General features: G+C 36.5%; 1 pseudogene; it reads right to left on the bottom strand.

Moving 5' to 3' along the window:
* Positions 1-1674: 1674 nt before the first annotated feature.
* LOC130980951 (phosphopantothenate--cysteine ligase 2-like) lies at positions 1675-4215 on the bottom strand (annotated as a pseudogene).
* Between the last annotated feature and the right edge of the window lie 10624 nt (positions 4216-14839).

Below are 14839 nucleotides of genomic sequence, written 5' to 3'. Positions count from 1 at the left end.
TTTATAGTTATTTATTTATTTTTCTTATTATTTTTTTTGTGCAACATACTGCTCCCTTACTTCCAAAACTCCAATTTTACCTTTTTCATAGCCAATGATAAGAACATACCTCCCTGCAATTCCTTGAGAAGATGACCCGAGGTTTAAATACTCGGTTAACAATTTTTAAAGGGGTTTGTTACTTGTGACAACCAAAACGTTTGTACGAAGGGATTTTTGTCGGTTTAGAGACTATATCTACAACGCGACTGTTTTTATGACATTCTTTACTGGCAAAAATCCTAACGTCAAAATGGCGCCGTTGCCGGGGAATTGCAAACGTGTGCCTTATTATTGGTTATTGTAAATATTTTTCAAAAAAAAAATTCTTTTGCTTGTTTATTTATTTGTGTTTTTAATTTTTATTAATTACTATGAATTGTCACCCCTCTCGCTTTGAGTTTGGTTCTAACTTTGTTGAAGGAAATAGAAACCACAGTAGGAATATGCATCAAGGTCAGACCAATCAAGGATGGATGGAGCCAAGAGGATCTAATCAACCCTTTAGGCAACAACACCCTCCAAGATATCATTGACAACGACCATTCTACAATGCATACCCAGCTGAAAGATATGGTGGACAACCTTGTAACTACGAACAAGTCCCACCCCGTGCCTATAGACCATCCTCTCAACACACTACAACAAATAAGGGTTTTCGCAATGGTCAAAAACCGTTGTCGTAGATTGAAAAACCGTTCCTAAAACTTTAGGCAACGGTTTGGCAACGGTTTTTGACCTGTGGTATATGCGGCCGTTGCCAATGCTCAAAGGCAACGGTTTTTTACCTAAGGAAATGGTAACAAGAAAACCGTTGCCTTAGTTACTGACATAGACAACGGTTTTGAAAGAAAATTTTAAACAACGGTTTTGAACCGTTACTCAATAAGCAACGGTTTTAAACCATTCTCTTTCATGATGCAACGATTTAAAACCATAACTAGATAGGGAACGGTTTTAAACTGTTGTAGCTTTATTATTCACAAAGCCAACGGTTTTAAAACGTTACTGTTCGTGTCATTTTTTGGCAACGGTTTTAATACCATTGCCATTTTGTAGTCGTCTAAGACAACGGTTTTAAAGCGTTACCGTTGATGTCATTTTTTGGCAATAGTTTTGATACCATTGCCATTTTGTAATCGTCTTTGACAACGGTTTTAATATCATTTCCTTATGTGACTTCTGACAACGGTTTTTTATAATATATAATTCTTTATTTATAATAGTTTTCTCATGAATGAAATTAGTTCCAACTTTTTTTTAATTTAGTGTCAATAAATAATCTAAACTATTTGAATCGAATTACTATAGAAAAAATAATTGAACATTTCCCATCAAATTTGACTTGTAAAAATTGTCGTAAGATCCACAATCACATTATATCATCATTTTTCAAAATACAATAAATGTCTTTCTTTCTGCTTATACTTTTCAGTTTTCACAATCTAAGCAGGACTACTTAAGTTATGCAGTGTTATCTGTATGCTAATTCTCTAAATAATAACTAACTCTAGCACAGATGTTGAAATCGACATGGTTAATATTCTTGTATCTTAACATATTACAAAATCATTCAAGCCAAAATTGAAGTTAATAAGGGATGAAACTTTCATGGAAAGAACCAACATGTCAATTTTATACCATCTTCTGAGGAACATAAAAGTCAGATAAGATAGAACATTGCACGTGGGCCAATATCCTTCATTGGCTTTGAAATTATTTGCAGCATCTACAAAATAAAAAACATATTTATCAATGATCAATTTGTGCCAAGATATATATATATAATTATTAAGCACTTATAGTTAAGCTACAAAATAACAAGTGGCTCTAGCAATCTGATGAACCCATGGAAATGAAAAATAAACAAATAAACAAATTATTGCTGGCAAACACCAAGACAGGAAGAAACTATATACACCATGTAACAGATTGCGCTGCATTTTTACATGAAATAAATACAAAGAAATTACAGTGGAGTGAAGCTAACCTGAAGATACTCAAATATAGTGCTGAAAGAAAGCTTTAACAGGAGACCACCATCCACTGCCTGCAATAGTATGATATTGTATTAAGGCTACACTTACTAACAAAGACAAAATGGAATTAGATGGAAAAAAATAATGAAATGACAAAATCTTAGCTATAGATCATACAGCATGATGATCCACGATAGCAGTCTTCACTGCTTTAGAATAAACCTCACGCACTGAAGTATATAACAGCATTCAGCAAAATACAGAAATAAGAAGAAATGAAGTGGGCATGCAAAATAACATCATTACAACATATCCAATTATCACTTTGAGTGGTCTTCATCTAAAGACAAGGTTAAAAAAAAGCAAAGAAAATTGCATTATATGATGAAATTATATATATGATGGAATTTTGTCAGCCTTTAGTGATCAAGATAAAAATTAAGAATCATCTAGAGGAAGAAGAGGGAAAAAAATCTTACAAGGCAGTTAACATCATTGTTTCATACAACTAACGACCTACATTATCAAGTATTTTATTTAAGTTTATCACATTTTTTAGTGCAAATTCTAATGTGAAGCATTGCTAGTAGAGTTATTGGTATCATTTTATTTATATTCTTTTCCTTCACTTTTTTAATGGTACAAGAAAAGGATGAAGCACAAACCAAAGACCTTGAATATTTAATCCTTTGGTGGCCTCAAAGCAATCAAGTAAGGGATCATCAGGGATCCACAGAATGGCTGAAAAATTCCTCTGAACAAGAGTTACAGGTAGTAAGCAACAACACACAAAAAACAAACATAAAAGAAGGATACACAGAAAAATTCACATCCGATACAAGAAGATTACAGCATATCGCGCCTTCAGAAAAGACCTACACTCAACATAACCAGCAACATAGTATTCATTCCCCTCCAAGAGATCACCAAACAAATATCCAAGAAAAAGTTTCATTGACAAGAACAAGAACAAGAGCAAGTGCAAGAACAAATACTCAGTGGATGTGGCTCCCCTATGACCTGAACTAAAGTTGTCAATATAGCAAACGCACCGCTGCTCCAATGGAGTGGTGGTGCAACCATAAGTCACACAAACAATTCTCTTATCTATCCCATTTTTTGTGAAGGCAAGAACAACAACAAAAATCCACCACACATTATGCAAGGCAAGTATAAAAACTATTTTAAAACTCAGATTTCAAGATAACAATTCAGTAATCAAACTTTAATATAATCCATCAAGCAAACCAACTTATAACAACCAATTCAGCATAATCAAATACAATTAGAATTCTCTGCAATTCCAAACAATCAGAAAAACTGGTAATAGTCACAGCCTCAAACTAAAATCAAAACTAATTCCGATCATAACTCAGAGTAACCACCCTTCATAACCGCATCTAATTCCAATCATAACTCAGAATAATCACAATAGCTAACCCTTCTCAAACACATTTCAAGTCATTCACATCAATTAATTGATTCTTAACCACTATTAACCATTTGCAATTATCCAATTAACTTTGTAGGCATTCTAAAATTAAAACTATTAAACTTTAAAAATAAATCCCATACCTCAGAGTGTTGAACTAGTAGGAATTAATTGCGACAAACCCCTCTTTCTTAATCCATGGCAACAGCAGCAACATTTTCGATCACTTTCCAGCAGTAGCAGTGGCACTGGAGCAGGGAAAAGGCAGGGCCGGTCGGACCAACGGCTCCAGCAACTTCCTCTGGCGAGTTTTGTCCCTTTCTCCATCGCTGTTTTGTATCGCAGTGAACCATTAGTAGTTGAGGCCTCGATTGGTAAGAGCGGCGAGTTCCAACAGTTGAGGATTGAATGAAGTTACAGCGGCAAGGAAGACGGCCATGATAGCAGTAGCAACCCCGTTTCTGCGGTGACGGTAATAGAAGCTTCGCTGGCGGTGAGTGTGGCGGATTGGAAGAATATGGTGGTATTGGCGGCTCAGGGGAAGGTAGAACGGTGACAGCGATCCTGGCTCCAGTGAAGGTGACGTCTTCTTCTACTCCTCGTCGCGGTCCTTGGCTCGCGTCTCCCTCATCTCCATCTGGGGCTTCCCTCAGCGATGCAGAACTGACGGCGGCTCAGACAGTAGCGGTGACCTTGAAGCACGATGGCGACGAGGCGTTGGCGGCGGGACAGCTCCGTCGCAGCCTCTGTCTCCCTCTCACGCATGTCGTTCTCTTCCTCACATCCGACTCTCTCTCGGTCACCCCTCTACCTTCACCTGACGATGACAACGACGACCGCAAAACCCTTCCTGGCGCCATCCCCTCCCTCGCTTCTCCTTCCTCTTCTTCTCCATTTCCCCCTCGAGCTCCCCTATTTCTCGTTTCTTCCCTTTTCTTTCCTTCTGTGTGTGTGCGTTGTGTTTGATTTAGGGCACAAATGGAAAAATTTGGGATATTAGGTTTAAATTAAGAATTTTTAGAATTAAGGAAAAATAGTCACAAGTAATATAATAATTTTTATAAAATATTTAAAATTAAATAACAATTTAGGATTTGAATATAATATTGTAAAGATTATTTTTGGAGCATATAAAATTTTATTTATTAATATATCATTTACTTTAAATAATTTTTTAATTTAAATTATAAAATGAACATACTAATCATATTTTATAAAATACAGTTTTAACCCGAAATATCAATTATTTAGATTATACAATATAATTTTTCATTATTTTTTTATTACCAAAATTTTAATTTTAATTTTTATAAAATAATTAATTATAATAAAAATTGTACCTAACTATTAATTGTCTTAAATTTAAGTATCTATAAAAATCAATATAATCATTTCTAACAAAATAACCTCTAAGAGTTTAATTTAATAAAATAAATCATAATTTATTCATAATACAAAATTTTTAAATTAAATTACCTAACACTTCCATTACTGAATTTTAATTTAAAATTACATGAAATAACCAATTATAAAAATTATATAAGATTATTAATTAACTTAACTCCATATATTAATAAAACTAATTTAATTACTCCTAAAAGATTAGTTTATAAAAATAAGGAGTTCAAAATAAAATAAGTCACAATTTATTTATATAATTATTTGAAATTATTTTTATTGGTATTGTTTAATTTGTATAATTATTTAAATAATATTAGAAAATTGTTGTTTCATAAACAATTATTGTAATGGTTGTAAAACCGTTCTTTAAAATAGTCAAAGAGAACGGTTTTATTTTGTTACTATAGCGTAATGAAAAATTGAACTTCAACAGCAACACTGTAAAAACCGTTGTCTAAGACTATCTAATAGAACGGTTTTAAAGTGTAGCATTTTGGCAACGGTTTTTATGCGTTTCTTTTGTACAATTATTTAAACAACAATAAACAACCGTTGCTTAAATACAAATCATGGTAACTGATGACAAGTCATCATATACCCATTTTTCAAGCTAATTTCACTTGTTTTGTTAGCATTTATGCACTTTCTTGTATCCTAAGTAAGTGATTTGGAGTGAAAATGCATAACTTCCTTAAATCAAGCAACCACCATGAAATTAATGATAATCCATGAGGTTTAAGCTAATTTTAATTGAATTTTAATTGATTTATAAGCCTCTTGAATTTAGTGATACTTGGAGTGTTGTTTTGGTTTATTGTAGGTGAAGAAAAGAAAAGAAAAGGAAAAGCGTGGCATAAAAAGTGTAGCACAAGGAAGAAGAAGCGTGGTTTAAGGGAGGAGAAGCGTGCCGCAAGCAAGGAGGAGGCAAACATTGCCCTCCACAAGGGCACACTGCCCTCTAGGAGAGCAACATAAGGTGACCAAGCAAGATGAGGCAACTCTGCCCTGCCCACTCCAAGGGCAGAGCACAAAATGTGCCTTGAAACCAAGAGAAAAAGAACCTTGCCCTGCCCTTGTGGAGGGCAGAATCGGGCTCTCTAAGGAAGAAATTCAAGAAAAAATTGTCACCCATGCATGCTATAAGGATCGAACAAGGAACCATGAGGAAGCTAGGCACTAAGGCCCACTACCGTGCCAAGAAATCAAGAAAATTAATGAAGCGTGAGCGTCCTCCGTGCTTCGAACACGGGCCGTGAAGGAAGGGACATTGCCCTGCCCTTGGCGCGGGCAGGGCAGCATCGTGTGTGTGGCAGCACCATGCACGCACCAATTTCGATCCTGGCGCACCAATTTCCTCCCCTGGCAGCACCAACGCGCGCACTCCACGAATCTGGCGCATCATACTTTTTTGCCCTGCCCTTGGCGCGGGCAGGGCAGCGTTTCACGCATCAGGCTGCGCCAAGCACGCACCAGACGCACCAATCCTCTGCGCCAACAACGCACCATGCATCAATTTTCTGCCCTGCCCTCCACAAGGGCAGGGCAGCCTCCTGGGAGTGAATTTTAATGGGCCGAAAAATTCAATTAAATTTCCAATTGAATTCATTTCTTCACCAAATCAAAAGCCCATCCAAATCCCAATATCCAAGAATAGAAAGTGTATAAATAGAAGCTAGTTTGATGTAATTAGGACCTTTAACAACTTTTGAACCTTTGAACTTTTACTTTGGCATTTTTACCTTCACTTTTGAATTTTACCTTTCTTTGGAGCTTTGGCACTTGATCTTGGTGACTTGACTGAGAATTCTGAGAATTGGGGAGGAGAATTGATCTCTCTTCTTCCTCATTCTTGCCTAAGCATTTCTAAACTTCTGTTTTTGAGTTTTGGGTGTGTGAAATTGAGGAAATTCTGTCTCAATTCCCATTCAAACTCTTTTCAATTTGTTTTCTGCATAATTCAATTTAAATTCTGTTCTTCCATTGCTTCTTCTTTAATTTTCTGTCAATTTACTTTCCTGTTCTTTAATTTACTGTATTTTTCCCTTCTCCCTTTACATTTACTGTCATTTACTTCTTGTTAAACACAAATCACTCAACCAAAACTTGATTCGCTTGACTAAATCACCCACTAAACTAAAATTGCTCAATCCTTCAATCCCTGTGGGATCGACCTCACTCATGTGAGTTATTATTACTTGATGCGACCCGGTACACTTGCCGGTGAGTTTTGTGTTGGATCGTTTTTCACACATCAGTAACGGTTATAAAACCGTTCTTTAAAATAGTCAAAGAGAACGGTTTTAATTTGTTGCTATAAAATAATAAAAAATTGAATTCAACAATAACACTATAAAAAATCGTTGCCTAAACCTATCTAAGAGAACAGTTTTAAGGCGTTAGAAAATTTAGCGTTGCTAAAGGCCATATTTGTTGTAGTGTACATAACTTTGAACTGCCACACTCACAAGCTTCTTTCCACCATTCACCTCCATATGACCCTAACCCTCAACCGCCATACCAACCACCTTATGAGCCATATGAACCATATATAGAACCACCCCAATTCCAACCCAATTACTCACAAGAACCACCACTTCAATATTCACCATCTCCATATCCATCAATCCAAGAGCATTATGATCCTACTTATGAAAACCGAGTGCATCAAGAGGCAAAGGATCATCTCAAGGAAACAATGGATCGATTTCAGGCAACCACTCAACAACTGGGGCAAGTATTAATTCAATGGACTTCTAGACACTTAAATACACAAGGATCAGCCACAGCCCCATGTGGACAGTCTAGTGAAGAGCATAGCATAAAGGAGATACCAGAAACTCCAGTGGATAAGATAGAGCATGAATTCATACTAGAACAAGTAGAAAAAGCTATCATTGTTCAAGAAGAAGAGTTGGTTGAAGACTTAGGAGACGCAGAACCTCCATGGGAAAGACAAGACATAGAGCCTCCTTCCAAGACGGTAGAAATTGATGCTGAAGAGGGTGTACAACCTCCAAAGCATATCATAGTTGAAGACTTGGAAGAGGTTGATCAAGAGATGGAGATTCAAGAAGAAGAAGCACAACCTCCCATGCCCTTGGAAAGCAATGAAAAGGAGATTGAATTGAAAGAGAGCTACCAAGAGGAAGAGGTTAAAATTGAAGAAGTTTGCAAAGAGGTGGTAATTATCAGAGAAGAGCACAAGGGAGTGGAGCTTGCAATTTTATTAAAGATACCTCCCCCTAAGTTGCCATCATCCTTCACAACATTCAAGTGGGTAAAATTCATATCCCATAGCTTTCTAATCCCACTTGAATATGGGCTACTGGAGACGGATGGTCAACTTAGAGCTCTTTGTGGCATTAAGAGTAAAAGGAAGATGGTCAGTGGTAAGAATTGTCCTGCAAGGTTCATCATGGTTGGAAGCTTTAGGCTTAAACGTAAAGGTTGGTATAGAGCTCAACTGAATGGGTCTAGGAAGTTGTTTGGCCGCTTTAGTGAGAATTCAGATTGCTTGCTACCCGGATGGAATCATGATAATCAACACGAAGACGGGTGTAAAAGCAAGATTTGGGATCCTGGAATCTGTTCTGACATCCAACACCCCGGGAGCCTAAAAATCTTTTTGAAGCTGCTCAAGGGTTTTACATGCCTAGTTTGGGACCCCGGAGGTTACTGGAATCACAAACACTGGAGGAGATTCCTGGATGAGTTCAAGCATAAGCCACATTAACAGGAAGCTCATCAAATGTCCAACTTAAGGACTTTAACTAAAAGTGCTAGGTGGGAGACAACCCACCATGGTATGATCGTTTCTTTTTCAATTTTATTTCGTTTTGTTTGTTTTTATTTACTTTATTTTATTATATTGAAACTGGAGTTTTGCATCACATTCATATTAACACTACATTCTGCATCTTTTCAGATTAAGAAAAAAAAAAGCGAGCACGCGACGCGACCGCATCAACGACGCGTCCGCGTCGCAAGGGGAAAGGAGAAAAATAAAAACGAACAGAGAGTCACGCTGGGGCGTGGCTGGAGGCGTGCCAATGGCACAAATCAATCCACGCGACCGCATCGCTGACGCGTCCGCGTCGCATGGGAATAATGGCCTCCCACGCGACCGCGTGACCCACGCGGCCGCGTGACCAAGATTTCGACATCAAAGTGGTGCACACCCGAAAGTTGTGCGAGAGTGGTGTTGGATTGGTGCTGAACGCATGATCCTTCCCATGCGGCCGCGTGAACCACGCGACCGCGTCATATTCCTTTAAAGCCCACTCACACGATCGCATGCCTCATGCGATCGCGTCACTTAAAATTTGGCACTAATAAGATTTTGAACAGAGAGTTGTGCGAGCGCGAGGCTGCACTCGCGCCACTAGCACAAATCGAGTCACGCGATCGCATGACCCACGCGTCTGCATCACTTTACCTTATTGCGCACCACGCGGCCACGTCACCCACTCGACCGCGTCGCCAGCGTCGCACACCTTAACCTTATATGCCAAAATATTTTATCTTTTCTTCCCCAATCCTAATTTTTCCTCCCTCCTTTCTTATTTACTTCCTCTTCCCTTCTTTCCCTTCTCATTCTTCTTATTTTTCTTTTTATTTTATTTTAATTTGTTTGCATACTTTCATTCATTGCATTATTTTCATTGGTGTTGGAATTTTATTTGGGTCATTGTGGATTGTTGCAAAACTGTTTGGCAATTATATTTTTAAAGGGTTGCTTGCATGTTCACTTTAATACTTTCTATACCGTATTCACCATGCATGCTATGTGTTTGTGAAAAAGCCATATAGCATTATGCACTTCTCTATTTTACTTTATACTATTGAATGCTTGCTTTTCATAAACTTCCTTTACTATTTTATTAATTAAATATAATTGTTAATACAAACGTTATTGTTAGTTTCTTACGACTAACAATACATTAAAAGCTTTTGATGCTTGATCTATGCTACTCATGCCCTTGCCGGCATGCTAATAAACATCCTGCATCCAATACTCTCCATGCCTTGCTATATTTCCATTGATGAACTGATCACATGGAATCATGACCATGTCTTTCATTCACTATTTCTTTTGCTTGGTATGATTATCACTCGTACCGCCCTCCTCTTTGCTCCACCCCTTTGACTTCATGTGCCTTTCTCTTCTCTCATTTTCAGGCTGGCCACCAAAACGGGTAAAGAGAAAGCCTCTACAAGAGAGCACCAGCTGAGGAACCACAACCCCCATCCACCTGCACATCTCAGCATGCACCGAGGACGGTGCAATCTTTAAGTGTGGGGAGGTCGATACCGATCTCCATGGGTTAGTACTTTCTTGTCTCAACACCAATGTTTAAATTTTCTTTGTAGATTAGTTGTTGCATTTGCATGTTTAATTGTTTTTGTGCATATTTTACTACCTGGTTAAAGTAATATTCTTCTTTTTCAAGAAATTTTTATAGTATTTCACTAATTTGAATAAAACTTTTTGAAAAACTTGTTTGAAAAAATATTATTTTGGAACATAGTTTAGAGCTCGAACACAAAACCAGTGAGATTTTGAGCCTATTTGATTGGTTGCATTTTACCAACCAATAATTTTATTTTTGGTGTGTGTTGTTCTCTCTAAAACTGTGATCTTTGTCTTGCTTGATTCTATATTTCCATTTATTTGATGTATGCATGCACTTACATGATTGAGGCCTTTGTTTCACTGAGCTTACATACCCATATGGCCTTACCTTTCATTATCCCTTGCAAACCAATGTTGAGCCTATTTTACCCCTTTATTCTTTACTTTAGCACATCATTAACTCTAAGCGAAAAATAATAATGTCCTTAATTTGAATCCTTGGTTAGCTTAGACTAATGAGAATGCTTATGAATTAAGTGTGGGAAAAAGTGGGTTTGGAAACATTTGGTTTGAAAATTGAGTATGTTAGAATTTTCTAAAAAAAATGTGAAAGAAATATTTGGGACATAATTCATGCATCCAATAATTTAATCATATGCATTGAGAAAAATAAAAGAAAAATATATATATATATATATAAAGAAAAAAAAAGAGCAAAATAAGTGAAAGGGGACAAAATGCCCCAAAGTAAGCGGTGAAAGCAATGCATATGAGTTATACTTGAAATTAGAATGCATGAATATGTGGAAAACATGGTTAATGGATGGTTAGATGTTGTATTATGATTACATGGATTGTCTAAAGTTAGGTGGGAAAGTTTAAGTTAATTAAGGATTCAGATTTTAGTCCACTTGGCCAAATACAATCCTACCTTAATCCTAACCCCATTACAACCCTTAAAATACCTCTTGATATGTGTATTTATGCATTAAATTTATGTTGATTGTTAGATGAAGAGCAAGCCTTAGAAAGCAAGGTTAGTAGAGAATTGAGAGAATCGAACCTAAAACACTTGAGTGATTAGAGTGATATACACTACTAAGTGAGGGTTCGATGCTCGATTCTTTGTTCCCGGCTTTCATGAGCTATTTTCTTCTACAAATCTATTTGTACTTCATTTTATGATTTGAATTAGTGAAATCCAGTTCATATTTATTCTTGGGGATTTATTTGCTTTTAACCAAGTAAGTAGAAACATTTTTCATTTAGTTGCATTCATAGGTTGCATCTCATGCATTCTACCATTCCTCTTCATTCCTTTATAGTTTCTCTTGAGCTTAGCATGAGGACATGCTTTTGTTTAAGTGTGGGGAGGTTGATAAACCACTATTTTATGGTTTATCTTGTGCTCAATTGAGTGGATTTTATCAACTCTTTACCCACTTATTCATACTATTTGCATGTTTTACATTTGCCTTCCTAATTATGTGCTTTGATTGAAAAACATGTTTCTTTGGACTTATATTTGCTTATTATTAATCCTCTCTTATTTCTATTCGATGCCGTGATTAGGGTGTTGAGTAGTTTCAGATTTTCTAAGGCAGAATGACTTAAAGGATGAAAAAGGAAACATACTAAAAGGAACGGAGAAAGCAAAACGGAGCTTTAAGGAAACTGGTATCCATGCAATTGCATAGACGACGCGATCGCGTGCCAAGTACGAATCAGCAGCAACGCGGCCGCATGACTGACGCGACCGCGCGCCTTAAGCGGAACGCACATTACGCGGTCGCATGACTGACGCGACCGCGTGGCAAGGAAAAGATCCGAATGACGCGACCGCATGACCCACGCGGACGCGTGACAGAGGCCACGCACCAGAAATTGCAGAAAACGCTCATAACGAGTTCTGAGGCCCTTTTTGTCCCAAATCCAAGTCCAGAAGGCACAGATTAGAGGCTATAAAGTGGAGGAATGCATCCATTCATAAGAAGGCCATTCATAATTCTCTTTTTATTATTTTTAGATGTAGTTTTCTGAGAGAGAGAGGTTCTCTCCTCTCTCTTTAGGATTTAGGATTTAGGACTTCTCTTAGTTTTAGGAGTGACTCTCAATCCCAGGTTCTTTATTTTTATTTATCCCAATTTAATTTATGAATTCTTCCATGTTACAGATTACTCTTTTAAATTAATGTTATTTGAGATATTTCAGATTGATGATTGCTGTCTTTTATTTATATAAATAATTTGGATTTTCCTATTGCCCAATTGGCTTATGAATATTGTTAGTTTTAGATTTTACTGTTTTGAATGAATTGAAGGTATTCCAGATATTTATGATTTTAATTTAGCTTTTTACATTCTTGGCTTTGGTTAAATAATTGGTGACTCTAGAGTTATCAAACTCATTGTTGATTGAAAATTGGATTTCTTCATTTCATTAATTCAAGTTCTAATAACTCTAGTCTTTCCCAAAGAAAGACTAGGACCTGAGGAATCAAAATTAATTCATCCACTTAACTTACCTTCATAGTTAGAGGTTAACAAAGTGGGAGAAAAATCCAATTCTCATTACAATTGATAAGGATAACCAGGATAGGACCTCCAGTTCCCATACCTTGCCAAGAGTTTATTTTATAGTTATTTATTTATTTTTCTTATTATTTTTTTTGTGCAACATACTGCTCCCTTACTTCCAAAACCCCAATTTTACCTTTTTCATAGCCAATAATAAGAACATACCTCCCTGCAATTCCTTGAGAAGATGACCCGATGTTTAAATACTCGGTTAACAATTTTTAAAGGGGTTTGTTACTTGTGACAACCAAAACGTTTGTACGAAGGGATTTTTGTCGGTTTAGAGACTATATCTACAACGCGACTGTTTTTATGACATTTTTTACTGGCAAAAATCCTAATGTCAGACACTTTCTGATCAATTGTTTGTATCTTTCCCAAGCTTCATAGAGGGATTCACCTTCCTTCTGTCTGAAGGTTTGGACTTTCACTCTAAGCTTACTCAATTTTTGAGGTGGAAAGAACTTTGCCAAGAAGGTATTGACTAGCTTTTCCCAAGAGTTCAGGCTTTCTTTAGGTTGTGAGTCCAACCATATCCTAGCTCTGTCTCTTACAGCAAAAGGGAATAGCATAAGTCTGTAGACCTCAGGGTCAACCCCATTAATCTTGACAGTGTCATAGATTTGCAAGAACTCAACTAAAAACTAATGAGGATCTTCCAATGAAAGTCCATGGAACTTGCAATTCTGTTGCATTAAAGAAACTAATTGAGGCTTAAGCTCAAAGTTGTTTGCTCCAATGGCAGGGATAGAGATGCTTCTTCCATAGAAGTCGGGAGTAGGTGCAGTAAAGTCACCCAGCACCTTCCTTGCATTGTTGGCATTGTTGTTGTTTTCGGCTGCCATGGGTTCTTCTTCTTTGAAGATTTCTGTTAGGTCCTCTACAGAGAGTTGTGCCTTAGCTTCTATTAGCTTTCGCTTCAAGTTCCTTTCAGGTTCAGGGTCAGCCTCAACAAGAATGCTTTTTTCTTTGCTCCTGCTCATATGAAAGAGAAGAAAACAAGAAAATATGGAATCCTCTATGTTACAGTATAGAGATTCCTTGAGGTGTCAGAGGAATAGAAGGAAAGGTAGAAGAATTCAAACTTATCAAGAAAGATAGGATTCGAATTGTGCATTGAGGAGTAGTGTTAGTCCATAAATAGAAGGATGTGAGAAGAGGGGAAGAGATTTTCGAAAATTAAGTAAAAGATTTTAAAAACATTTTAAAAAAAACTAATTGATTTTCGAAAACTAATAGTGGAAAAGAAATCAAGTGATTTTTGAAAAAGATTTTGAAATTAGAAATTAAAAAGATATGATTGAAAACTATTTTGAAAAAGATGTGATTAAAAAGATATGATTTAAAAGTTATGATTTTAAAAAGAGATGATTAAGAAGATATGGTTTGAAAAACAATTTAAAAAGATTTGATTTTAAAAATTAATGACTTGGCTAACAAGAAAAGATATGATTCAGACATTAAACCTTTCTCAACAGAAAAGGCAACATACTTGAAATGTTGAATCAAATCATTAATTGATAGCAAGTATTTTTGAAAATGGAAAGAAATTGATTTTGAAAACATATGATTGAAAAGATAAGATTTGAAAAAGATTTTGATTTTGAAAAATTTTGAAAACTTGAAAAAAATTTGAGTTAAAAACAAAATCTTCCCTCTTGTGCCATCCTGGCGCTAAATGCCCAGAATGGTATACATTCTGGCGTTTAACGTCCAAATCACTACCCTTTTGGGCGTTAAACGCCCAACCAGGCACCCTGGCTGGCGTTTAACTGCCAGTTTTCCTTCCTCACTGGGCATTTTGAACGCCCAGCTTTTTCTGTGTAATTCCTCTGCCGAATGTTCTGAATCTTCAATTCTCTGTATTATTGACTTGAAAAGACACAATTTAAAATTTTTTTTGGATTTTTAATGATGAGGAGTAATCAAAATGCAACTAAAATCAAATAACAATGCATGCAAGACACCAAACTTAGAAGTTTGTATACTATTGACACTAACAACTTGAGAATGCATATGAGAAACAACAAAACACTCAAGACAAGAGAATTTAAAGATC

This window comes from Arachis stenosperma, chromosome 5 (genome assembly GCF_014773155.1).
Source record: "Arachis stenosperma cultivar V10309 chromosome 5, arast.V10309.gnm1.PFL2, whole genome shotgun sequence".
Lineage (NCBI taxonomy): Eukaryota > Viridiplantae > Streptophyta > Magnoliopsida > Fabales > Fabaceae > Arachis > Arachis stenosperma.
The sequence above is the reverse complement of the archived record's forward strand: the minus strand, read 5'-3'. Positions and strand labels throughout refer to the sequence as shown.